Raw genomic sequence first — 26,725 nt, forward strand, 5'->3', positions numbered from 1 at the left:
AGTGTGACTCTCCCTAATGGGAGCACAGATAACCATAAAAACCTGACAGGGGGTCTAATCCCTCTTCACTCTATCCCCAATTTATTTATTTTTTTAATTGCCTATCGTTCTTCTTTAACCGCTTCCGGAGTGCCCACTGCACATTTACTGTAGCAGGCGGCCCGGCTGCGGCAAACAACGTACCTGTACATCGCTTCTTCTTCCAGGGTGCGTGCGCCACCGGTTTCACGCACCCACTGCAATTGGACACATAAGCCTGAACCACGATCTGTCTGATCCACCGAGAAATGGTGGCCCGACGAGACCACTAGGCCCTTCTACGGATCGGCCACCGATACAAACAGTAAGTCCGACCTCCGGAAAGGAGCTGCAGCAGACAGATACACCCGCAGAGCCCGGACCACGTCCAAAGAATGCAAAGCAACCTCTTTGGGATGTGATGGCTGAGGACATAGGGACGGACGCACAATGTCCTCAGGAACCCACCGATCTTTGACAGGAGAGGCAGAATGGTAGTTTGTCTATGTCAGTGATGGCGAACCTTGGCACCCCAGATGTTTTGGAACTACATTTCCCATGATGCTCAACTACACTGCAGAGTGCATGATCATCATGGGAAATGTAGCCCCAAAACATCTGGGGTGCCAAGGTTCACCAACACTGGTCTATGTAAACAAAGCAGACTGCAATTCTGTCAGAGAAAAAAATGGAGATCTTGTGTTTCTGCTAAGCAGGAACATGGATCTCTGTTTTCCTCCAGTTAACACACACACACACACACACACACACACACACACACACACACACACACACACACACACACACACACACACACACATTGATTGCCCCTGATGTTAACCCCTTCCCCGCCAGTGTCATTAGTACAGTGACAGTGCATTTTTGTTTAGCAATGATCACTGTATTAGAGACATTGGTCCCCAAAAAGTGTCACTTAGGGGTTGATTTACTAAGGCAAATCAACTGTGCACTTGGAAGTGCAGCCGCTGTAGATCTGAAGGGAAGTTCTGAAATGAGGTGAATCTTTGCAGATTTTATCATCCAATCATGTGCAAGCCAAATTGCATTTTTCTTTTTTTTTTTTTCTTTATATTCCTTGAATGCCCCCCTCAGATCTACAGCAGCTGCACTTCCAAGTGCACTTGTTTTATTTGTTTGATTCAAAAATGTGTATTTTTGCAAAAAAAAAAAAAGTGCGCTTGTAAGACCGCTGCACAAATACGGTGTGACAGAAAGTATTGCAACGACCACCATTTTATTCTCTAGGGTGTTAGGAAAAAAAATGTATAATGTTTGGGGGTTCTAAGTAATTTGCTAGCAAAAAAATAACAGTTTTTAACTTGTAAACAACAAATCTCAGAAAGAGGCTCGGTCCTTAAGTGGTTAAACTTTGACAATAAAACCTGGAAGCTGATTGGTTTCTATGCAGAGCTGCACCAGATTCTGAGTGCTCCAGTTTTTAGTAAATCTCCCCCGATGTCTATTCCCCGGCTGGTGAGAACAGATGCAGCACAGATAACATCCACACTAACAATGGAGAGAAAGATCCAGCCCTGCGGGGCGGCCATACACTGGCAGGACACAAGGAGGGGGTTCCTGTGTATAGCTGTGCTAGGCGCTGTGAGTGTCAGGATTCGGCAGCCAGTAGGAAGTCAGCAAAGTTTTGGGAGGTTCCCCATACACAGAATAGAAGAGGAGGAAAATCTAGCAGTCTCCCATCACAGCACAGACACCAGCTGAGTGTCAAGGTCAGCAGAGCTTGTGTAACAGACACCCAGGACCCCATCCACATCTATAGGCCACCGATAAGAAGGAGCCCCCAGCAGCTGAGGACCAGGATCACCGACAAGGCTACATACACTGCCACCCGGTAAGTGTCCCTATCCGGTAGGTAGCAGGCTCAATCACCCATCAGATTATTATATTACACTGCGCCCGAGTTCTCAGCTTAGATTGCATACTGCAGCTATTTCCAGGGAGTCTCACTTGTCCTGCTGCATTTTTCAATTATTTTTTTATTTTTTTTGCAATATGGTGAATGAAACAATAAGGGTGGTGGAGGAGGCACCTGGAACTCTTAGGCTTGATTCACACCTATGCATTTTTAGTGCTTTTTGCATTTTGCAGACTTGCTCTACAGAACGTGTTCCATAGGAAACCATAGTAAATGGACTGTTGCAAATCTGCAAAATGCAAAAAGCACAAAAAATGCATAGGTGTGAATCCAGCAGTGCCGGGACAAGGTCACCTAGTGCCCATGGCGAACATGTCAACCTGCGCCCCCCAAGATGTATGAGCATTATGTGTCTGCAAAAATCCCCAAAGCATCAATTCCCCCTCCTCCCAGTACAAATCTACCCCCAAAATCCCCCCCAGCACAAATCTTCTCCCCCCCATCACCCCTCCTGACACAAACACCCCTAAATCACTCTTAGCTTTCCCCCAAATTTCCCCAACTAGAATAATACTCCCTGCCACTCCTCCAAATTTCCCCTTCCAACATAAATCCCCTTCCCCTAATCTCCTTGTGGTGCCCCCCTACCTCACAGGATACCACAGTGCCCAGGGCAGCCGTCACTTCTGCCCGACCCTGGAATCCAGCCCTATGGAGAGCTGTGGGAAATGATTGCAGTTCTGTTCAGCCCCTTTCATACCGCCCTCACTGCAGCTATTCCCATGTCACCCCCCCATAGCTCCCAACTGTCCCTGATTTGGAGGGACTGTCCCTGATTTGGAGCAATGTCCCTCTTTCCTCCTCATTTGTCCCTCATTTTGATCTGATCTATATAGTTGTATATAAAATGCACTTTTTATCTATCAAAAAGTGTTTCCCAGTGCTAAACCTTTCATCTGATTTCTAAATTGCTGCATTTGTAAATTCCAAAAGCCAATATAAAGGAATAGTAGTGGTAAAACGCTAGGGGGCGATCAAGGGGTTAAGTGTGTCCCAGGGAGTGATTCTAACTGTGTGGGGGGTGGGGGGTGGGCTACCACTGACATGACAGCGATCCCTGCTCCCGATCACAGGGTCATGTCACTAGGCAGAACAGGGAAATGCCCGTTCTTCCACTCTGTAACATGGTTGCGGGCACCCAGCGGACATCAAGTCCGCCGAACCCATGGTCACGGAGCACGTGGACGTGTCAAGCGTACTTGTGCACCCACAATGCCGCATCTTAAAGGGAACGTGCCTGTATGCCCTTTTGCCCACCTGTGCCATTCTGCTGACGTATATCGCCGTGCGGAGGTCGGGAAGGGGTTAAACACTGTTTCCTATGGGACACATTCACATCTATGCTTTTTTTTTTTTTTTTAGCCACTGCGTTTTTGGAAAGGGTCTTGGATTTTTTTTAAAAAGCAAAGCGATTCGTTTTTCGGTTCAATAGACTGAAGGGCCGTACACACGATCTGAAAATCGGAAGTAAAATTTCGTCCGAACGATCAGCTGATTTTCGGATTGTTAGTACGGTGCTTTCAACCGCCGATTCCTTTTTTTTTTTTCAGACAAAAGCTGGATGTGCAGACTATACAATTTTTGTCGGATGTGAACTCCACTTCCGATTTTCGTATCATTAGTAAAATTTTCATCCCAAAAAAATTGTAAGAGCAAGACCAGGCATGCTCAGAAATGAAAGAGTACATACAAAACTATTCAACACATGACGTCACTTCTGACGTTGTATTCTGTCATACGAGACTTTTCATATGGTGAGTAACCTCTTCACTTTCCAGTTTAGCATGCAACAAAAAAACGGACGAACGGTCATCCGAAAATCTGATCGTGTGTACGAGGCTTTAGGTTCACATTGGTGTGATGCAGACGCCGCATGTGATTCGCACAGGAAATGCACCGCATTCCTGTGCACATCACATGTGATGTTTGTGCATTGCGTTTTGAGACATATATTTTGTATAGCTCAAATCGCATCTGCATCAAAATGGTGCAGGACCCTTTTATTTTCCACGCATGAATTGCATCGCGAGATGCGATCCTGGCAATCGCCCTGCGTTTTGCCATCTGTTGCCGTTAATCTAACATCTCCACACCCGCATGGACGCTGTGCGATTGCAATGCTATGCGGGAAACGCACATGACTTGCTGAATTTCCCGCATCGCATAAGTGTGAACCAGGACTTGTTTAAAATCTAGCCAACAACAAATTGGCCAAAAAAGTAAAAAAAAAAAAACATAAAAAATGTGCAAAAACGCTAAATGCATCGCAAAAAACAATCAGATACGGATCGAAAACAAACTGCATAGGTGTTAAAGCTGTTGTGCACCAGGTATGTAAAGGGCAGATCCTGCAATCCGCTCTCATCCCTTCAGCCATGTGTAGTCTCACCAGGACTCACAGTTGGTTCAACTGTGCCTCTTCAATGATCAATGTAACAGCTTGCTACATTGATAGAAACATAACGATTTTGTGGTGTTGTATGGAGATCTAATAACTGGCTCGTCCTGTGATGTGTTTTTTTTTTTTTCTATTTAAAGCTGAACTCTGGGAATTAGACTAAATCTACTCTTGCATTGACACCCCCCCCCCCCCCCCCTGCAATGGTTTAGTCCAGGGGTGCAGGGATATGGAGTTTCTCTAAGACGCTCTCAGCTGTAGTTGCCTCCTCTAGGTATAATGCAGGGTTAATAGCTCTGCACTCTAGGTGATGATGCCAAAGGAACCGCCCAGAGCCGCGGCTAGAAGTAAACGGCATTGGAACATAGGGTTCAATGGACAGGGCAAGCAATACAGCTTATTCCTGCACCTGTAGACTATATATGAGCATTTAACCCTTGCAGCATGGGAGGGGGTAGATTGTTTCTGATTCCTGAAATGTATAACATAGATCCCCCCAGGCAATTTTTTATTTTTTCTAGTTTTGGATATAGTGTGGTAAGGTTAGACCCTCTGCCAGGTTTTTATTAATGTCTGTATCCCTGCTGGGGAGATTTTCCTTCTCTAATCCTCCTGGTGACGATTGTCACAAGGTGATGAGAAATACACGATGATACAGTTGCCATCAAAAAAAGAAATAAAGGGGAAATCTTACAATTAATATTATTATTATACAGGATTTATATAGCACCAACTGTTTATGCGGCACGTTACAACATGAGTGCCGACAGCAGTGGCGGCCCGTCCATTAGGGGAGCCCGAGCGCCACCCTCTCTATCCATGGCTGCCACCCCCTCCTCCTTCTAGCAATGTGATGCTCTATCCATCGCCGCCGACTCCCCCTATTCATGCGTCCGGCCCCTTTCAGGACGCCGGGTGCCTGAATTTCAGCTGCAGGGGGTGTTTTTTTTTTTTGAAGCACCTGATTAGAGCCATAGGCTTCAAAATAGGGTGGGCTTGTGGCATAGAGCATTGCGCTACGAGCCCATCCAGGTGTTACAACAGCGAATGAATAGTCGCTGTTGCCACACTGATCCAACAACTGGCCAATCGGGAAGCAGGTCTGATACCTGTCACCCTATTGGCTGAAAGAACAGACACTCCTAGGAAGAGGGGAGGAAACAGGCTGCGGAAGAGAGGAGGAGGGAGGTAGAAGATACAGGAGCCGCTAACTAATGCCCGCCACAGCCTGATGTCATTCGATGCCTGCCGCTTAGATGGGGTAAGTGAACCAACCCGCAGACAGTGAGCAGTGGGGGGGTAGTGGGGGGCTTTGAGGTGCAGCGGGGGGGTGGTTGTTTTCCACCCCCCCCCCCCAAACATAAAACCACGAGCTGGCACTGGCAGACCGTATATCAATACAGGAGGAATCAGCTCATTAGAGCTGAGTCCCAGGGCTTTTTTTCTCAGACAATAAGTGCAGGAACTCCCTTTTTCTGAGTCACCCCTTTTGCCCGCCCCCTACCCACCTCCGAGCACCGTCCTTTGGTTCCATCTCCTACCCACCTCCCAGTACCACTCCTAGATAATACAGAACCTAGTATCATTTTGTGGTGCTAAGTTATTTGTATGGAATTTCGTAATGATATCAAGAAAAGCAGTAAAATAGATCCCCTTCAGCCAGCAACAATAGATCCCCCTAACAACAATGTACCACCCACAACAAAATCCCCCCCCCCCCCCCCAGCAACAATAGGCTCCTGGAAGCATCAACAGATCTCCGCACAGCCAGCATTAATAGACTCTCTGGCAGCCATCAACAATAGACCCCTCCCCCAACAGTAGATCTCCTTCAGCAACAACTGACCCCCCCCCCAGCAACATAAGACCCACCTCTAGCAAAAATAGGTCCCCCACCAGCAACAATAGACCTCCTCAGCAACAATAGACCCACCTGCAAAAATAGATCCCCTCCAGCTAGAATAGATCCCCCAGCAGTGAGCATCAGTACGTTGCAGCACACCACAGCACCCTTTGCCATTACATACAGTCAGCCCAGGAGGTGCCAGAACTGAGTTCCCCCGCATTCCCGCTGAAAGAAAGCCCTGGAGCTGACAATCTAGGAGGGACACCTGTTCTGGTAACAAGTAGATTTCCCCTTTTGCTTTTGGGAACTCTTACCCGTCTCCACTCTATCGACAGTCTGAAAAAAAATCATTTGGCTAGAGTTTCACTTTAAACATGCGTACTTCTCTAAAGATGAGATTCAGATGTAGGCAGCTGAAACATTTGCGGTCATCTCAAGTAGCTACAATTGTCTGTGACTATCTCCATGAATTGAACAATTGTGGTGCAGAACTTGTCATTGTCTGAGTGTATAATTGTCAAGCGAGTATCACACTCCATAAAAGTGAAGGCTATGCTTCATCAGGGCAGCTGTGAAGAATGAAGGCAAAAAGGAACGCTTCTCCAACCTCCCTATAATGCAGCACGGGGCGGCTGAGTGGGCAATCAATGCGGGTTTTGCGTTCCTTAAAACGCAATAATTATTATTTTTTTAAATATGCGGGGTTCCTCTTAAAATTCATACTAGAGCAGAAGGGCCTGGTTTGGATTGGGGGGATCCCCACACTGTTTTGTTTTTTTCTGACCGGCATCAGATTTGTTAACATTTATTATAATTATTATAAATTATTATAAATTGTATATATTTACTGAAAGATTGTCTAAAATATTAATAATAATAATAATAAGAAGAAGAAAAATCTCCCTGCCGTGTTACCTTTTCTCAGCCACAAGATGTCCTCAGTGTTCCAGATTAAATGACATCCAAAGTTACTCAAAATGGAAGACTGAGGACATACTTATGCCTCGTACACACGATCGGACTTTCCGCCAACAAAACTGTGGAATTTTGACCGAAGGGCATTGGCTCCAACTTGTCTTGCATACACACGGTCACACAAATGTTGCCCAACAATTACGAACGTAGTAACGTACTACGTGGTTTTTCAGCTCTTTAGTGCCACCCTTTGGGCTCCTTCTGATAATTTAGTGTTAGTAGAAGTTTGGTGAGTGAGTCGCGCTTTTCTTTTTCTTTTTTTAACATAGTGCGCTTTTCTTTTTGCGTTTTTCATTTCATGCTTTTCTGTTCATTTCTGAACGGCCGTTCATCAACTAGCCATGTTGTGGGATCGGAGGGGATAACGTGTTATTTATTATTGGCCTTGGAGTTATTGCTTTGACTGTTTTTTTTTGGTTGAATAATGATTTGATTTGGTATATTTTCTATATTTTTGGATGCATAGAACACACTTTTTGGTTAAGTTCTATTGGCAGATATCACATCTAATTGGATTGTTTTAATTTTTTTTAATACACGATAAAAAAATTGTGGAGAATAATAATTGGCTATGTGTTTTACTTCAAATTACATTTTGGGAATAGGCAGTTATATTTTAAAAAATACAATGTAAAATTAACAAGGGACACCAACATTTGTAGCTTTGATCTTAAAAACTACGGGATAATGGTGTTGTGGTAACTTGCCCAAATAAAAATAAAATAAAAGCATAATAATATTATTCTTTATCACTAGAAAAAAAAGCCTTTGAAAATTTAGTTTGCAATAATCCATCAGTATCACCAGCAAAGCAGCTTCATTATTATCCCATTAAAGAAGAAGAGAATTGTGCGCTGCATTTTAAGATTTCATAATTTGCCTCATCACAAATGTTAATTCTCCATTAGGAAACGGTAGTTTACAAGACCGACCGCTTCCCGGCTCCTCCTTGTTTCCAAGCATGCGTGTTTGTACTTTGGACTTTTGTCCGATGGACTTGTGTACAAACGATCGGAAAATCCGACAACACACATTTTGTCCGGGGAAAATTTGAGAACATGCTAGCCAACATTTGGCGGAAAGTCCGACAACAATTGTCCGATGGAGCGTACACACGGTCGGACTTACCACCAACAGCCTGACATCGAACATTTCCGATCCCGTGTACGCGGCTTTATGCCCCATACACACGATCAGAAATCCCATCAGAAAAAACTCCGCTCAAGCTTGGCTTGCATACACACGGTCACACAAGTTCTCTAAACTTTCTACCGTCAAGAACGCGGTGATGTACAACACTACGATGAGCCGAGAAAATTAAGTTCAATGCTTTCGAGCATGCGTCAAATTGTTTCCGAGCATGCGTAGAAATTGGTACAGACGATTGGAACTTTTTCCGACTGAAAAATAGAGAACCTGCTATCAATCTTTTGCTGGTGGGAATTCCGCCAGCAAAAGTCCGATGGAGCATACACACGGTCGCATTTTCCGACCAAAAGCTCTCATCTGACTTTTGCTGGGGGAATTTCCGATCGTGTGTACGAGGCATTAGAGTGCAGGGCGTCACAACGGCAGCCTGCATTCAGTGTAGTAATGCAAAGTCAGCAACACTTTCTGCTTCACTGCATAAAAAACAATCCAAACAGGAACCCTGCGTGTCATGTGATTGGCTTGAAGACAAATGACAAAGATATGGTTGAGGGGGGGAGCCCAGATTTGGGTTTTACAGTGTAAACTAAAATTTAAACTTAAAATGAAATCTAAAAAAGTGATTCTCTCTTCCACCAGACTGGGGCATCGGAGGAGCAAAGGTGAGTGCAGCCAGCCTACATTGCCTACTGTAAAGGAGACCTGTTACTTGCAGAGTACAGGTTTGCTTGAACTTGATGTCCTGTATATCTGGAGTTTTTCAAATTAGGTATGCCCTGTACACACAGTCGGACTTTCTAATGGAAAATGTATGACCAGATTGCGTTGTCAGAAAATCCGATCGTGTGTGTGCTCCATCTGACTTTTTCCGTCGGAATTTCCGACACACAAAGTTTGAGAGCTGGACCTAAAATTTTCTGACAAAATCCGATAGTTTAAATTCCGATCGTGTGTAGACAATTCCGACGGACAAAGTGCCACGAATGCTCATAATAAATTACGAGATGAAAGCTATTGGCTACTGGCCTCTTTATAGTCCCGTCGTATGTGTTCTATGTCACTTCATTCTGAACGATCGGCTTTTCTGACAACTTTGTGCGACCATGTGTAATGCAAGGCAAGTTTGGGCCAAAATCCGTCGGAAAAAATCGGACAGATTTTGTAGTCAGAATGTCCGACCGTGTGTATGGGGCAGTATACTGAAACTTTTGCTTTAGCTTTGAATATCTGTTAATTTTGTATTGGGTATCAGGAGATCTGTCTTCATTTCCTGTTTTGATCACCTGAACAGGAAGTAAAGGGATTTCCCCCCCCCAACTAGGATACAGGTGGCACAGACAGAGGTTGAAACGCCTGGTATATCCTGCCTTTATTCTTCGTGGCATAGATTCAACACGGTATCGGAAACATTCCTCAGAGATTTTGGTCCATAGTGACATACAGTGGTGTGAAAAAGTGTTTGCCCCCTTCCTCATTTCCTGTTCCTTTGCATGTTTGTCACACTTAAGTGTTTCGGAACATCAAACCAATTTAAACAATAGTCAAGGACAACACAAGTAAACACAAAATGCAATTTGTAAATGAAGGTGTTTATTATTAAAGGTGAAAAAAAATCCAAACCATCATGGCCCTGTGTGAAAAAGTGATTGCCCCCCTTGTTAAAACATACTATAACTGTGGTTGTCCACACCTGAGTTCAATTTCTCTAGCCACACCCAGGCCTGATTATTGCCACACCTGTTCACAATCAAGGCATCACTTAAATAGGAGCTGCTTGACACAGTAAGGTCCACCAGAAGATCCTTAAAAGCTACACATCATGCCGAGACCCAAAGAAATTCAGGAACAATTGAGAAAGAAAGTAATTGAGATCTATCAGTCTGGAAAGGGTTATAAAGCCATTTCCAAAGCTTTGGGAATCCAGCAAACCACAGTGAGAGCCATTATCCACAAATGGCGAAGACATGGAACAGTGGTGAACCTTCCCAGGAGTGGCCGGCCGCCCAAAATTACCCCAAGAGCGCAGCGACGACTCATCCAAGAGGTCACAAAAGACCCCACAACAACGTCCAAGGAACTGCAGGCCTCACTTGCCTCAGTTAAGGTCAGCGTTCATGCCTCCACCATCAGGAAAAGACTGGGCAAAAATGGCCTGCATGGCAGAGTTCCAAGGAGAAAACCACTGCTGAGCAAAAAGAACATCAAAGCTCGTCTCAATTTCTCCACAACACATCTTGATGATCCCCAAGACTTTTGGGACAACATTCTGTGGACCGATGAGACAAAAGTGGAACTCTTTGGAAGGTGTGTGTCCAAGTATATCTGGCGTAGAAGGAACACTGCATTTCATAAAAAGAACATTATACCAACAGTAAAATATGGCGGTGATAGTGTGATGGTCTGGGGCTGTTTTGCTGCTTCAGGACCTGGAAGACTTGCCGTGATAAAAGGAACTATGAATTCTGCTGTCTACCAAGAGATCCTGAAGGAGAATGTCCGACCATCTGTTCGTGTACTCAAGCTGAAACGAACTTGGGTTCTGCAGCAGGACAATGATCCTAAACACACTAGCAAGTCCACCACCGAATGGCTGAAGAAAAACAAAATGAAGACTTTGGAGTGGCCTAGCCAAAGTCCTGACCTGAATCCTATTGAGATGTTGTGGTATGACCTTAAAAAGGCCGTTCATGCTCGAAAACCCTCTAATGTAACTGAATTAGGACAATTCTGCAAAGATGAGTGGGCCAAAATTCCTCCAGGACGCTGTAAAAGCCTCATTGCACGTTATCGCAAACGCTTGGTTGCAGTTGTTGCTGCTAAGGGTGGCCCAACCAGTTATTAGGTTTAGGGAGGCAATCACTTTTTCACACAGGGCCATGATGGTTTGGATTTTTTTTCACCTTTAATAATAAACACCTTCATTTACAAATTGCATTTTGTGTTTACTTGTGTTGTCCTTGACTATTGTTTAAATTGGTTTGATGTTCTGAAACACTTAAGTGTGACAAACATGCAAAGGAACAGGAAATGAGGAAGGGGGCAAACACTTTTTCTCACCACTGTAACATCACACAGTTGCTGCAGATTTGTCAGTTGCACATCCATAATGCGAATCTTCCACCACAACCCAAAGGTGCTCTATTGGATTGAGATCTGATGAGTGTGGAGGCCATTGGAGTACAGTGACCTCATTGTCCTGTTCAAGAAACCAGTGGTGAGATGATTGGAGCTTTGTGACATGGTGCATTATCCTGCTGGAAGGAGCCATCAGAAGATAGGTACACTGTAGTCATAAAGGGAGGGACATGGTCAGCAACAATACTCAGGTAGGCCGTGGTGTTTAAACCATGCTCAGTTGGTAGTAAGGGGCCCAAAGTGTGCCAAGAAAATATCCCCCACACCATTACACCACCAGCCTGAACCGGTGATACAAGGCAGGATGGATCCATGCTTTCATGTTGTTTTACACCAAATTCTGACCCTACCATCTGAATGTTGTAGCTGAAATCAGGACTCCTCAGACCAGGCAATGTTTTTCCAATCTCTGTTGTCCAATTTTGGTGAGTCTGTGTGAATTGTAGCCTCAGTTTTCTGTTCTTAGCTGACAGGAGTGTCACCCGGTGTGGTCTTCTGCTGCTGTAGCCCATCTGCTTCAAGGTTCAATGTGTTGTGCGTTCAGAGATAGTATTCTGCATACCTTGGTTGTAACAAGTGGTTATTTGAGTTACTGTTGTCTTTCTATCATGTCAAACCAGTCTGCCTATCAGGGGTGTTGCTAGGTCTACAAAATATCTGGGGCTAGAGCCCATACCAGTGAACAAAAAAAGTCATACGCTTGGGCGGGCATACACATGTATATAATATACGTGTGTGTGTGTGTGTGTGTGTGTGTGTGTGTGTGTGTATATATTATCATTACACCAGGGTCCCCAAAGCCCCCCCCCCTTACATCAGGGTCCCAAGAGAGCCCTCCTTAAATCACGGTCCCCAGAGAGCCTCCCCCTTACATAATGTCATTGTCAAATACAGAGAGGCTAGGGTATACAGAAGACAGGCTAGGGTATACAGAGAGGCTACAGTATACAGAAAGTCTAGGGTATAAAAAGAGGCTGGGGTATACAGAGAGACTAGGGTATACAGAAGACAGGCTAGGGTATACAGAGAGGCTAATGTATACAGAAAGCTTAGGCTATACAGAGAGGCTAGTGTATACAGAGAGACTGGGGTATACAGAGAGACTAGGGTATATACCGAAGACGGGCTAGGTTATACAGAAGACAGGCTAAGGTATACAGAGAGGCTAGTGTATACAGAAGACGGGCTGGGGTATACAGAGAGGCTAGTGTATACAGAAGACGGGCTGGGGTATACAGAGAGGCTAGTGTATACAGAAGACGGGCTGGGGTATACAGAGAGGCTAGTGTATACAGAAGACGGGCTGGGGTATACAGAGAGGCTAGTGTATACAGAAGATGGGCTGGGGTATACAGAGAGGCTAGTGTATACAGAAGACAGGGTCACTTAAATCCCATTTTTTTTCCCCATTCTGATGCTCGGTTTGAATTTCAGTAAGTCGTCTTCACCAAGTCTAGATGCCTAAATGCATTGAGTTGCTGCCATGTGATTGGCTGATTAGCAATTTGTGTTACCAAGCATTTAAACAGGTGTACCTAATAAAGTGGCCGGTGAGTGTGTGTGTGTATACATATAAAATATAAATAACACAAAACAACTGAAAAAAGTTTGACACTCCTTCAAAAACTAAACTAAAAACATCTGGCTGGAATTTTACCTCCACTTTGCAGCTCTACAAATATTAAAACATATAAGAGTAGAAACAAGAAAAACATTTGGCATCATATAACAGAATTCTCTCTCTGACCGAAGCACTGTCATCTCTGCGTTTGGGCCTCTCTGGGTGTGCCTAGACGATAGCTGTGGTTACACAATACAATAACAATATGTATTCCAATGGAAGAGCCAGGAAACAGGTTTTTATCTACTGCTGTCTGTAAAGACAACCATAACCATAAAGGAAGCATTGTTGTATTGGGACAGGAGCAACCAAAACATTAAAATAGAACTAAAGGCAAAACCTTGTTTCACATTTTGGGTAGAGAAAGGAAGGTTATACACCCTCGTCAGGCTTTTTTTTTGCCATCTGTGTCGCATTGGGGAGAATTCCTTTTACTTCCTGTTCCATAGCAAAAACAGGAAGTGAGGGAACCCCAGGAGGTCATCAGAACCAGTGCCCCCAGTGGAAGATTTACACTCTATTCCTTTTCTAATGTCAACCCAAAATTTGGGATTTTCTTTTACTTTCAATTTTTGATAATACCAGTACATACGATAAATAGAGAGGGGGAATCTCCCTAACGGGGACACAAACAGCAATAAAAACCTGATAAGGTTCTAATTCCTTCTACACTCTATCCAAAACAAAAACAAAAATGTTTGCCTTCATTTATGCTTTTAATAATGAGAGACTTTCAAAAACAACATCTTAGATTAGATTTTATGCTTTTTCAAAGTTTCTCTATTTGTCTTTTCTTTTTCTTTTTTTTTCACATTTAAAGTCAGCTTACCTCTCAGGAAATGAATTTAAATGATTAGCCCAGTACTGGTGACCCCACAATAGGGATAAAACGTTTTCGCAGAAGGGAGTTTAACAAGACTCGTAGCCACTCATTAAAATGAGGAAAAGAGGTTTAACCTTAAACTACGTAGAGGGTTCCTTACTGTAACGCCGCGTACGCACGATCGGAATTTCCGACAACAAATGTTCGCTGGGAGCTTGTTGTCGGAAATTCCGACCGTGTGTAGGCTCCATCGGAAATTTTTAGTCGGAATTTACGGCAAACAAAATTTGAGAGCTGGTTCTCAAATTTTCCAACAACAAAATCCGTTGTCGTAAATTCCGAGCGTGTGTAGACAATTCTGATGCACAAAATTCCACGCATGCTCTGAATCAAGTACGAGACGGAAGCACTCGGTCTGGTAAAACTAGCATTCGTAATGGAGATGGCACATTCGTCGCGCTGCAAAGTTTTGAATCTTTTAATGCAGCACATTTTCTTCTTCTTTATAATGCTAGAATAATGAAGTTATTTTGCTGTTGATATTCACAAACTGATTTCTTTCTTATTTCTCGTGATCTCATGAATATTTTTTCGTTTTTATTTTTTTCCACCAGATCTTCAGAATAATGTTTAAATTTTTTTATAGTGATCATTTTTTTTTTATTTTTTATCAAGATCTCCTGTGTGTGTTTTTTTTATTTTTTATTTTTTATTTTTTTTTTATAGTGATCTCCATAATATTTTTTTGTTGTTTTGTGTGTCAAGTACCACAACACCATTATTATCTTGTATTTTTTTTAACCTCAAAGAGATTGGTTGGCGTAGGTGTCCCATGTTAATTTGACATTGTCTTTTTGAAATGTACCTGCCTACTCACAAACAAACTGTCCTTTTTGAGCTAAAACACATTGCCAAGTATTTGTGAAAAGAAACTGGGTATTTATTAGGGGTCATAACAAAATAAAGAGGAAGGCAAAGCTGGATAAACTTGTGAAATTGGCAAAGCCTTTGTACCCCAGGGCACACATCAGTTATTTGGCAGGCAAAATTGGTAGCCTGAAGAGCCCATTCAATAGGGAGCACAATACGGTCCCGGACTCCGAGAGATTGGGAGCAGCAGCAGATGACATGTATGTCCTGAGGCTGTGGTCTTATAACAGCCTGCGTCTTTTGTCAGACCAGACTGAACCCAGGCCATCACTCTCTTGTCTTCCTTGCACGCTTTCTTCCATGCTTGCTTCCGGGCTGTGGTTCTGGTGTTGGAGTTTTGGCATGAGGTGGAGGAGGAGGAGGATTGGAAGATTGGGGGTGGTTCTAAGGGCCGCAGTAGCCTCCCGATTCAAAGAAAGTGCTGACTCCTCCATGTTCCTCCCCTTCCTGGTACTTTTTGTTCGAAGGCGGACGGGAGGAACCTGGGATTCGGTCAGGCTACTGGGCCACCTTGTGGCTGCCACTTTCCACAGCCTCCCCCTGGCTGAGGCTTTCCTGTGTATGAAAATGGGACATATTTTTAGTTTTATTGTTCATCAATCAAACACAGTTTTCAGAAATATGTTAAACAATGCTATGCCTGACTCAAGCTGGGCTCCTCCACATCTTCTTCCTGGGTGGAAGGCCCAGGTTGGTCTTCTGAAGCCTCATCTGATGTGGAAGGAAGGGTTGAGAGTTATGGCCTGATTTCAGTCTGGTTTGACAAAAACTGCAGTCTGTTGCAGTACCAGAGCCTGGGGACATAAACGTCATCTGCTCCTGATCTAAGAGAATCCTGGACCTTAGCTCCCTATTATATGTGCTCCTCAGGCAACCAATTTTGGCTTTCACATAGTTGATGTTTGTCGTGGGGATCTGTGGCTTCAGCAATTGGGCTTGGGTCAAAGTAAGAACCCCAACACCAAGCCCCCGCATAGCACGATCTCTATGACGAGTACGTAACCGCAACATGGCTTCAAAACAGTCGACTGGTCAGAATGAACTAACAGAACGCACAAAATAAGAAAGAACCTGAGAAGAACGAGCCGAAAATCAGAAATGAGCGGACAAGAATGCACTGAAGATCAGATAGGTACTAGAAATAGCACACACTGAAAACCAGATGCGAACTGACTACACGCACTGAAAACTAGATACAAACCCACAAGCACAAACTGAAGAGCAGTAATGATCGGAAAAGCACGAGGCTGAAAAGCGCAAATCGTCTCTCACCAAACTTCTACTAACACGAGATTAGCAGAAGGAGCCCAAAGGGTTGCGCACTGGCTATTGAACTTCCTTTTTCTAGTCTAGCCGATCGGAATTTCCAAAAACATTTGTGCGACCATGTGTATGCAAGACAAGTTTCAGCCAAGATCCGTCGGAAATAAATCCACGGTTTGGTTGTCGGAAATTCCGATAGTCTGTTCGCAGCATAAGAGTGGCAAGAATGTGGAATTCCCTTCCACAGGCGGTGGTCTCAGTAGGGAGCATTGATAGTTTATTGAAATTATTAGATAAACACCTGAATGACTGCAAAATACAGGGATATACAATGTAATACTGACATATAATCACACACATAGGTTGGACTTGTGTCTTTTTTCAACCTCACCTACTATGTAACTATGTAAGTAGAAAACGGGTTGAGGAAGTAGAATGGGCACATCATGAGGCAGTACTCATAACAGAATACAAACCTTATTACAATTATTGTTAAAAAAGGGACAACACACATGACACAATTCTGTATTTTATTATTACTCCAGTGGTTCTCAACCCTGTCCTCAAGTACCCCCAACAGGCCATGTTTTGTGAATTTCTCTTAGATAAAATAGCTGTCCAAAATACCAAGCCATAGACTCTGAATTAAAGCACCTGTGCAAGATCAAGGAAAATCTGCAAACATGGCCTGTTGGGGGTACTTGAGGACAGGGTTGAGAACCACTGCTCTACTCAACAGTGGGTCAAAAGATTACAAATACAGACATGAAGTCATAGATGCAATCATATAAGACGTATAGAAGTCCATCAATATAGAAGGAAATGTGAGTGGATATCAAGAGTCAGGTCCACAACTCCTCCATGCATGCTTGTCAACGCATTTCACAAAACTTATTTGCTTCCTCGGGACAGATTGGGTGGGTGGATTGACCTTGAAAAAATAGATAATGGGCGAGAACAAATCCTGGGGGTGGACACAGGGGCATACAGAGGCCTCCAGAGAGAGAGACCAAAAGATACCAGATGACGAATGAGGTCCAATTCTACCAACACTGGGCCAGTGGAGGCCCAAAAACCAAGCTAGCCAAAATGTCTGACCACTCTATTGCCACGTACACACGAGCGGAATGTCCAACAGAAGAAGTTACATGGGAGCTTTTCATCGTATATTCCGATCGTGTGTATGCCTCATCTGACTTTTTTTTACGAAAATTCTGACGGATCTAGAAATAGAACATGTTTTAAATATTTCCGACGGAACCAACTCCTATCGGGAAAACCGCTCGTCTGTATGCTGTTCCGACGGACCAAAATGATGCATGCTCTGAAGCAAGTACAAGACGGAGGCTTTTGGCTACTGGCTATTGAACTTCCTTTTTCTAGTGTTGTATGTCACCGCGTTCTTAATGATCGGACTTTGGTGTAAACGTGTGTACGCAAGAGAGTTTCAGCGGAATTCCGTTGGAAAAACCTTCGGAGTTCGACGTGTGTATGCGGAATCACAAGGAGAGTACCGTATATACTCGAGTATAAGCCGAGATTTTCAGCCTCTTTTTTGAGGCTGAAAGTGCCCCCCTCGGCTTATACTCGAGTCATCGCTGTCTGCCTGCTCGATCAGCGTGTCGAGCAGACAGACAGCGGCCATTCTATAATTCAAAAGCCGCGCCTCCGGCTCCGCCTTCGCCTGTGATAGGCGGAACACTGAATTTCCCAGCAGCCTGTGTTCCGCCTATCACGGACATCGTCTCATCCTCGTACTACGGACGAGGATGAGACGATGTCCGTGATAGGCGGAACACAGGCTGCTGGGAAATTGTGTTCCGCCTATCACAGACAGGGAGGCGCGGCATTTGAACAGGGGAATGGGCGCCGACGAAGAGCGGTGATCCTGGGACGGGACCGGACGGAGGCTCGGCTCGGGACGGGACGGGACCGGACGGAGTCTCGGGACGGGACGGGACCGGACGGAGGCTCGGGACGGGACGGGACCGGACGGAGGCTCGGGACCGGACGGAGGCTCGGGACACAGGTAGGCTGGACACACAAGGCCACACACACACACACACACAGGGATGGATGGATGGATGGACACACACACAGGGATGGATGGATGGATGGACACACACACACACACAGGGATGGATGGATGGATGGACACACACACAGGGATGGATGGATGGACACACACACAGGGATGGATGGATGGATGGACACACACACACACAGGGATGGATGGATGGATGGACACACACACAGGGATGGATGGATGGATGGACACACACACACACAGGGATGGATGGACACACACACACACAGGGATGGATGGATGGATGGACACACACACAGGGATGGACAGGCATATCTCACCCTCGGCTTATACACGAGTCAATAGGTTTCCCAGTTTTTTGGGGGTAAATTGGGGGCCTCGGCTTATACTCGGGTCGGCCTATACTCGAGTATATACGGTAAGTAGATATAAGGTCATGGGAGGCTGGTAGAGAATATAGGACGTATAGATGGGTAAACCATAGAGCTCCGATTATAGTACATGTATAAGGGTGCAGAAGTGCCCCAAACAGAAGGTACAAATGTTGATATCTATAAAGCACATTCCCCAGAGCCTGATGTATCGCCTTGTACACTTAACACCACCCCTCCAACAAATCTTGGAGATTCTCTTGGATATTCTCAATCTTGGGAGGTTTGCTGGTCACCAGGTAGAAATTGAGATGCCTTTTCACATTAGGGTGAACCCCAACACAAAGATATCTCCTGTTTGGGAGCTCTCAAGTTAGAGCTTAGCCAATCGCCCAATAGGGTGGGGGTATCGCACTTGGAAGATCCCCAGAATAGTGGTATCCCCGCCGGCCCAGTATAAGTAAACACAAAAGCAGCAGTTTTTACTGCAATATTCACAGGCAATCCAGAGCTTTCCCTCTCAGTAATTCCTTTATGCCACTAGATGTCCTCATGGTGGCCAGGGTCATGCAGCCCACTTCCTCTGAGCCCAGGTTGCCATGGACCTGCTTCTAGGAGCGACACCATCATGCAGCCTGTGCTCAGAGTAGCACTGAGTGGAACTTGCACAACGTTACGTGAGGATGACCAGTGCAGCAGTAGCGACCATCCACCGTTGGAGGGAAGAGGAAGGACCACTGATGTCATTGGTCAGAAGTAAAAATGTTTGGATGTATTTTTTATTTTTTTTTTGTTATGATTTTATTTATTTTTTTATAGTGAAGTGGAGGCTCAGGGCAATGAGGCATTGGGTGTGTTTTTTTTTTTTTTTTTTTTTTTACATAGATTTTTGCTTTATAGCTGACCATACATCTTACAAATGGATTGTACAATCTATAATACACACAAAGAATGTAGAAAATAAAAAAACTTCCACTTAAAAAATAGGTTTAACAACAGTAGTTAAAAATGACTCCACGCCTTTTATAACTTCCCTGAACAATCCCATAGAATACCATTTAGTGGATGTGGCACCTGTGTGGGTTTGCACACCGCCACAAATTATATGCTGAATAGTTGGCAGGAGCCAGGGACAAACCCAATGACATCATCTGTCTGATCCATCACAGATATAAAGATAAAAAAGCAATGTGTTTGTCTGTTATACAGCCAGCACAACACAGCTTAAAGCCTTGTACATGCGATCGGATTTTCCGCAGACAAAGCAACATACTTTTGTCCGAAGGGTGCGTGCCTGGATCTTCTCTTGGATACAAACAGTACACATTTTTTGGCCAACAAACACGAACGTAGTGACGTACTACGTGGAATTTCAGCTCTTGAGAGCCACCCTTTGGGCACCTTCTGCTAATTTCATGTTTGGTGAGCATTGATTATGAGCATGAGTGTTTGTACTTTGGACTTTTGTGTGATGGACTTGTGTACTGACCATATGAATATATGACAACAGACCATTGTCTGACAAAAATTTACTAGCCTGCCATCCAACATTTGTTGGTGGAAAGTTGGCCAACAGTTGTCTGATGGCGCATACTAACGGTCAGACTTTAGGCAAACAGTCTGTCATCACACAATTCCCAAATCCGATCGTGTGTACGAGGATTTACACTTCAGATGAATCTAAACATGTATATTTGTGTTGAAATGCGTTACGGGAAACCAGTAAAAAAGCAATATATCAGCCCATCCATGTCCCAATGCTATACGGTTGTATGATAAGAGTGACTATTTTGTGATCCTGTAATTAGTCCTTTGAGTTTCAGGTCTGAGTTCTAAATGCCTGACATCTAAACTATATTATCAAAAGTATTGGGACACCTGCCTTTACACACACGTGAACTTTAATGTCATCCCAATCTTTTTTAACATAAAGTTTTTATTAAATTTTTGCACAGTACATGTCAGAACAGTGGTACAATCTCAACAGTGATAGTTATGGCAGTTTACAGTGGTACAACAAGAGAAATAAAAAGTCAAATTTGGGCTAAGCAGCATATCAACATAACTGATTACAACATATATTTAGGCAGTGTTTCCAGTAAGCTGGAATTGCACTCAGAGAGTAAGATCCGTGGGCTACACATCATCACGGGTGGGATACCAACATCTATATCGAACACAAATCATTCCTACTCAACTCCCCACCACTACCACCTTCCCAGCTAGAGATTCCTACACCGTCTGGAGCTCAATGATTAAGGGAGTGGTCTCTCTTTGATCCAGGGGCCCCATATCTTATCAAATTTATTGGGACAGTTTCTTCCTAGATCCGTCATCTTATAGAGCGGCAAGGCCGCATCGATCAGGGCTCTCCATTGGGAAACCGTTGGGGGGCTAGGGTCCTGCCATTTGATTAGGATAGCTTTCCTAGCATAAAAGGCTGAATAGAATACAAATTGTTTTTTAGCCTGCGGGGCTGGGAGCGTGTCCACAATCCCTAATAAAAGGGGTAGTGGATCACAGGGGACATCGAATCGGCCTATAGAGCCGATCTCCGACGCCACCCCCCTCCAGAAGGCCTGTAAGTGCACACAGGACCAGACAATATGGAAGAACATGCCAGAGGCCAAGCCACATTTAGGACACATACCAGTTCTATTAGGATAAATTCTGGCTAAACGGTCTGGGGAGTAGTAAGCTCGGTCGATAAATCTAAGTTGGGTGTATCTGTCTCTAGAGATCATAAGGGGTAGATATTGCTGGACACCCTCCTCCCAATCATCCTCCGCTAATTCCGGTATATTCCGTTGCCATCTGGAGAACAGACGGGACACAACAGAAGTATCAATACTATTTAGCACAGCATATAGGGTCGACCGCGTTTTCTTTTCATTCGGGAGGGCCAGAATGGTCTCCACAGGGGTCGCCTCTAGAGCGATAGCACATGGAAACTGTGTGCGGTAGGCATGCCGGAGCTGTATGTATCTAAAAAACATGGAGTTAGGTAGCCCGTGCCTACGTTTCAGTTCATCATATGGAAGCAACCCCTGCAGAGAGGAAACATCCGCCAAGGTTTTGATACCACTCCGGGCCCACAACATCGGGTCCGGAATGGTTCGAAAGTGGGGCAGTCGCGGGTTCCCCCCCAGCGGAGTATCGGGGGACCAACTATGCGGTTTCCCTATTCTAGCTCTAACTACATCCCAAACCCTCAGCGTGGTCTGCATCGAGGAGGTAACCCCGGGATTGGACTTAGGGCTTCTGTGGACCAGACTCCGGAGTTCGGAGTATGAGCCCAAGAGTGCCGCCTCAAGGGTAGCCGCAGGGTTCACCGGCTCATCCAACAGCCACCACCATACCGTTACCAAGACTGCGGCCCAATAGTATTTCACAAAGCACGGTAAAGCCAAACCCCCCAAAGAGAGCGGAAGCTGAAGCGTGCTCTGCGCTATCCTCGGGGTGCCGCCGTTCCAGATAAAGGAAATAATCAGACTATTTAACTTCCGAAAGAAGGTCTGGGAAATATGCACTGGAATTTGCCGAAACAAATAGGTGAACTTGGGCAGGACCGTCATCTTAATCAAGTTAACTCTGCCCACTGGGGGAAGAGGCAAAGTCTTCCAACCCGAGCACTGTCGCCTCAGTGAAGACAGAACCAGGTCAAGATTAAGGGGTATGAATCAGGACAGGTCTCTGTGGATTATTACCCCCAGATATTTAAACTGGGTGAAGTGGGGCGCTAATCGGGATCCCAGCCCCCGAGGGGTGAAGAGCAAACAGGACATGTCATCCCAATCTTAGCCCGTAGGGTTCAATATTGAGTTGGCCCACCCTTTTCAGCAATAACAGCTTCAACTCTTCTGGGAAGGCTGTCCACAAGGTTTAGGAGTGTGTCTATGGGAATGTTTGACCATTAGGGATGAGCTTCGTGTTCGAGTCGAACGTATGTTCGACTCGAACATTGGCTGTTCGTGCGTTCGGCGAATTCCGAACGTTTTGGCCGTTCGCGTCAAAATTCGAGTGACGCGCGCGCAGACCACAATGCACTGCGTTGGCGCAGTGCATTGCTGCCCGATGATTGGCCAAGCATGCACTGTGACCCCGCATGCTTGGCCAATCGCAGCGCCGGCAGCGAGGAGAGCCATGATTGGCCACAGGCATCCTGCCTGTGGCCAATCATAGCTCAGGCTGTGTAGTGCACGCCCCACACTATATAAGGCCGCCTTTAAGGCGGCCTCCTGTAGTGTGTTACTTTGCATCTGAAGCAGTGGGTGTTCTGTGTACCTTCAACACAGTACACACCAATCGTTTTTGGCTGATTTCCTATCTTGCTGCTGTGTAGTGGTTGTTGTCTGTGCCCTGACTGCAGTATACACCACTATATTCACCTCACCTATATAGCTAGTGATCTAGCTTTAACCACTTAACAACTGCCCATTGCCGATTAACGGCTTCAGGGCGGTTGTTTAACTCAGAGAGGCCGTTAATTAACGGCCTCCCAGAATTCTGCTCTCGCGTGCCCCGAGGTGTGCGCACTCGAGAGCATCCGTGACCGCCGGGTCCATAGGACCCGGCGCATCACGGTAAACGGCCGCTCATAGCGGCCGTTTACCACGTGATTGCTCCGTCAAATGACGGAGTGATCACTTGGAAACAAACCGGCGTCATGTTATGACGCCTGTTCCTCCCTCCCCTTTCTGTACCGATCGGTACAGCGGAGGGGAAAGAGATCGGTGTCCGCAGCGATGTGGGCTGCATCTGCAGTGCCCACATCGCTGCTCACCGAATTTAACCCCTCAATTCCCTGCCAATACTCTGCAATACCAGTGCATACTCTGCAGTACCCTGCCATTACTCTGCAGTACCCCGCCATTACTCTGCAGTACCCCGCCATTACTCTGCACTGCAGTACCCCGCCATTACTCTGCAGTGCAGTACCCTGCCATTACTCTGCAGTGCAGTACCCTGCCATTACTCTGCAGTACCCCGCCATTACTCTGCAGTACCCCGCCATTACTCTGCAGTGCAGTACCCCGCCATTACTCTGCAGTGCAGTACCCCGCCATTACTCTGCAGTACCCCGCCATTACTCTGCAGTGCAGTACCCCGCCATTACTCTGCAGTGCAGTACCCTGCCATTACTCTGCAGTGCAGTACCCTGCCATTACTCTGCAGTACCCCGCCATTACTCTGCAGTACCCCGCCATTACTCTGCAGTGCAGTACCCCGCCATTACTCTGCAGTGCAGTACCCTGCCATTACTCTGCAGTACCCCGCCATTACTCTGCAGTACCCCGCCATTACTCTGCAGTGCAGTACCCCGCCATTACTCTGCAGTGCAGTACCCTGCCATTACTCTGCAGTACCCCCCATTACTCTGCAGTAACCCCCATTACTCTGCAGTACCCCCCAATACTCTGCAGTACCCGCCATTACTCTGCAGTACCCCCAATACTCTGCAGTACCCTGCTATTACTCTGTAGTACCCCGCCAATACCCCGTAATACCCTGCCATAAATTGCCATACCCAGCCATACTCAGAGATACCCAGCCATACTCGGGTGATACCCTGAAATACCCAGCCATAGACGCCCCCCACCCCTCACCGCCCTCCGGTGCTTCTACCAACTCGCCAGTACGATCAAAGCCAGAATCTTTTTTTTATTTTTTATTTCAGGCTTCCCAGCCTAGAGGTGAGATGTGGGGTCATATTGACCCCCCAGATTTCACTGTAAAGAGGACCTGTCACCCCATATTCCTATTACAAGGGATGTTTACATTTCTTGTAATAGGAATAAAAGTGATCAAAAATATATTTTTGGGAAAAAAAATGTCAAACTAAAATAAATAAAGTAAAATGAACAATAAAAAAATAAAATAAAAATTAAAGCGCCCATGTCCCCATGTGCTCGCATGTGCCACACATGTGAGGTATCGCCGAGAATGTTAGAGCGAGAGCAATAATTCTAGTCCTAGACCTCCTCTGCAACTCAAAACATGTAACCAGTAAAAAAATATTTAAAGCGTCGCCTATGGGGATTTTTTAAGTAGCGACGTTTGGCGCCATTCCACGGGCATGTGCAATTTTGAAGAGTGACATGTTTGATATCTATTTACTCAGCATAACTTCATCTTTCACTTTATGCAAACATTGGGCTAACAAGTGGTTAATAATAGAGCTTGCAGTCAGTAGTGTTAGGAGATAGTGCGTGCTGTCTGCGTGCTCTGTACCCAGTACATACCGCTATAATAAAGGGCAGGCCCCTACTTTCAAACATCCAACTTACAAACATCTCCTACTTGCAAACGCAAGGAGACAGCAGCAAGTGAGATGAAAAAAGATGGACGACAAAACAAATTATACAGGGGTGATAACCCTTCCCTATGTTTTCCAAAAAGCTTAAAGATAGTTTTTTTGACTGGAGCTACACTTTAAAAATGTACCGGTTGAAAATGACAAACAGATTCAACTTAACACAACAAACCTACACAGTCCCTGTCTTGTTTGCACCGCCTGTATACTGCTGTTCTGAGTATATAGGGCCTGGGGGCCACACGCATTTCCTTTTTTTAATATGGGTACGGGGTTCCCCCTAATATGCGTACAAGACCCAAATAGGCTGGTAATGGGCAGGGAGGGCTACCCATGCCATGTTTCTCAATGATTTTCAACCATATTGCAGGAACCAGATATAACATTAAAACCGCAAGCAGTTTTAAATGGTGTTATTTCCGTTTAATGTCATTTTGTGCAGGGACTGTTCTAAACACGGGAAACACGTGGCACTTCACAGGCATACTACAGACACCCCCCAGGCACCATATTTAAAGGAATATTTCACTTTTTTTTTTTTCACTTTAATCGTCATTAAAATCAGTGCTCCCGCCAAAACGGCAGTTTTTAAAACTTTTTTTTGCAGTGACCCATGTCCCCTGAGGCAGGAGGCAGGTCGCCAAACCCTTTTTAGGACACTATCTTGCATATAGACTTCAATGGGGTTCTAACGTTCGTACCGAACGCGGGGGTCGTTCGCAAGTTCTGGTGCGAACCGAACCGGGGGGTGTTCGGCTCATCCCTATTGACCATTCTTCCAGGAGCGCATTTGTGAGGTCAGGCACTGCAGAGGTGTTCTATCGGGTTGAGGTCAGGACTCTGTTCAGGCCAGTCACGTTCCTCCGCCCTAAATTCGCTCATCCATGTCTTTATGGACCTTGCTTTGTGCACTGGTCCAAATCATTTGGGGGAGGGGAGATGATGGTGCGGGGTTGTTTTTCAGTGGTTTGGTTTGGCCTCTTAGTTCCAGTGAAAGGAGCTCTTAAGGCGTCAGCATACCAAGACATTTTGGACAATTTCAACTTTTTGGGAACCGTTTGGAGATGGCCGCTTCCTGTTCCAACATGACTGCGCACCAGTGTACAAATCAAGGTACATAAAAACATGGATGATTGAGTTTGGGGTGGAGGAACTTGACTGGTCCTGACCTCAACCTGATAGAACACTTTTGGGATGAATTAGAGCAGAGACTCCGAGCTAGGCCTTCTCGTCCAACATCAGTGCCTGACCTCACAAATGTGCTTCTGGAAGAATGGTCAAACATTCCCATAAACACACTCCTAAACCTTGTGGACAGCCTTCCCAGAAGAGGTGAAGCTGTTATAGCTGCAAAAGGTGGGCCAACTCAATATTCAACCCTACTGATTAAGACTGGGATGTCATTACCCTGGGTTCACATATGTGCGATGTGGGAACCAGCGATGGAATCGTGCATCACATCCCTCCCACAGGCAGTTCACACTAACTTTGTTAATGACACCCCCAGTTTAGTTCACAGATTGCTGCAAAGTCTGGCGGGTTGTTAGCCAGACTAAGTCTGCCAGATAGTCTGATCGTGTGTACGCGGCATAAAGGTTTTTTTTTTTTTTTCTTTTTTAAATAACAAACATATCATACTTACCTCAACTCTGCAGCTCGTTTTGCACAGAGTGGCCCCGAGCCTGCTCTTCTGGGGTCACACAGTTGCTCTCACAGCTCCTCCTCACATCAGATAACCCCCTGGGAGAAGCGCTCTCTCGGGGGGTTACCTTGCAGGCATGCTCCCAAGTCCAGCATTCGGTGTCCATAGAGTCCAATGCCCACAAGTGCCACCTATCAATGCCCACCAGTGGTGCCAATCAGTGCCACCTAGAAGTGCTGC

The 26,725-nt window shown here is 45.3% G+C and overlaps 1 protein-coding gene across 4 annotated transcripts in view; it reads left to right on the forward strand.

The window, feature by feature from the left end:
- The first annotated feature begins 1,632 nt into the window (after positions 1-1,632).
- LOC143927410 (sialidase-3-like) overlaps positions 1,633-26,725 on the forward strand; it is a 41,080-nt gene continuing 15,987 nt past the window's right edge. For 2 of the 4 annotated variants that reach the window (XM_077451480.1, XM_077451481.1), the window contains exon 1: positions 1,633-1,905. The gene's annotated coding sequence lies outside the window, so the exon portion shown is untranslated. The remainder of the gene's footprint in view (positions 1,906-26,725) is intronic. The other 2 variants (XM_077451479.1, XM_077451478.1) reach the window with 2 other exon arrangements.

Source organism: Lithobates pipiens, unplaced genomic scaffold, assembly GCF_037356315.1.
Source record: "Lithobates pipiens isolate NorthernLeopardFrog02 unplaced genomic scaffold, aLitPip1_a1.2 Scaffold_23, whole genome shotgun sequence".
NCBI classification, from domain to species: Eukaryota; Metazoa; Chordata; class Amphibia; order Anura; family Ranidae; genus Lithobates; species Lithobates pipiens.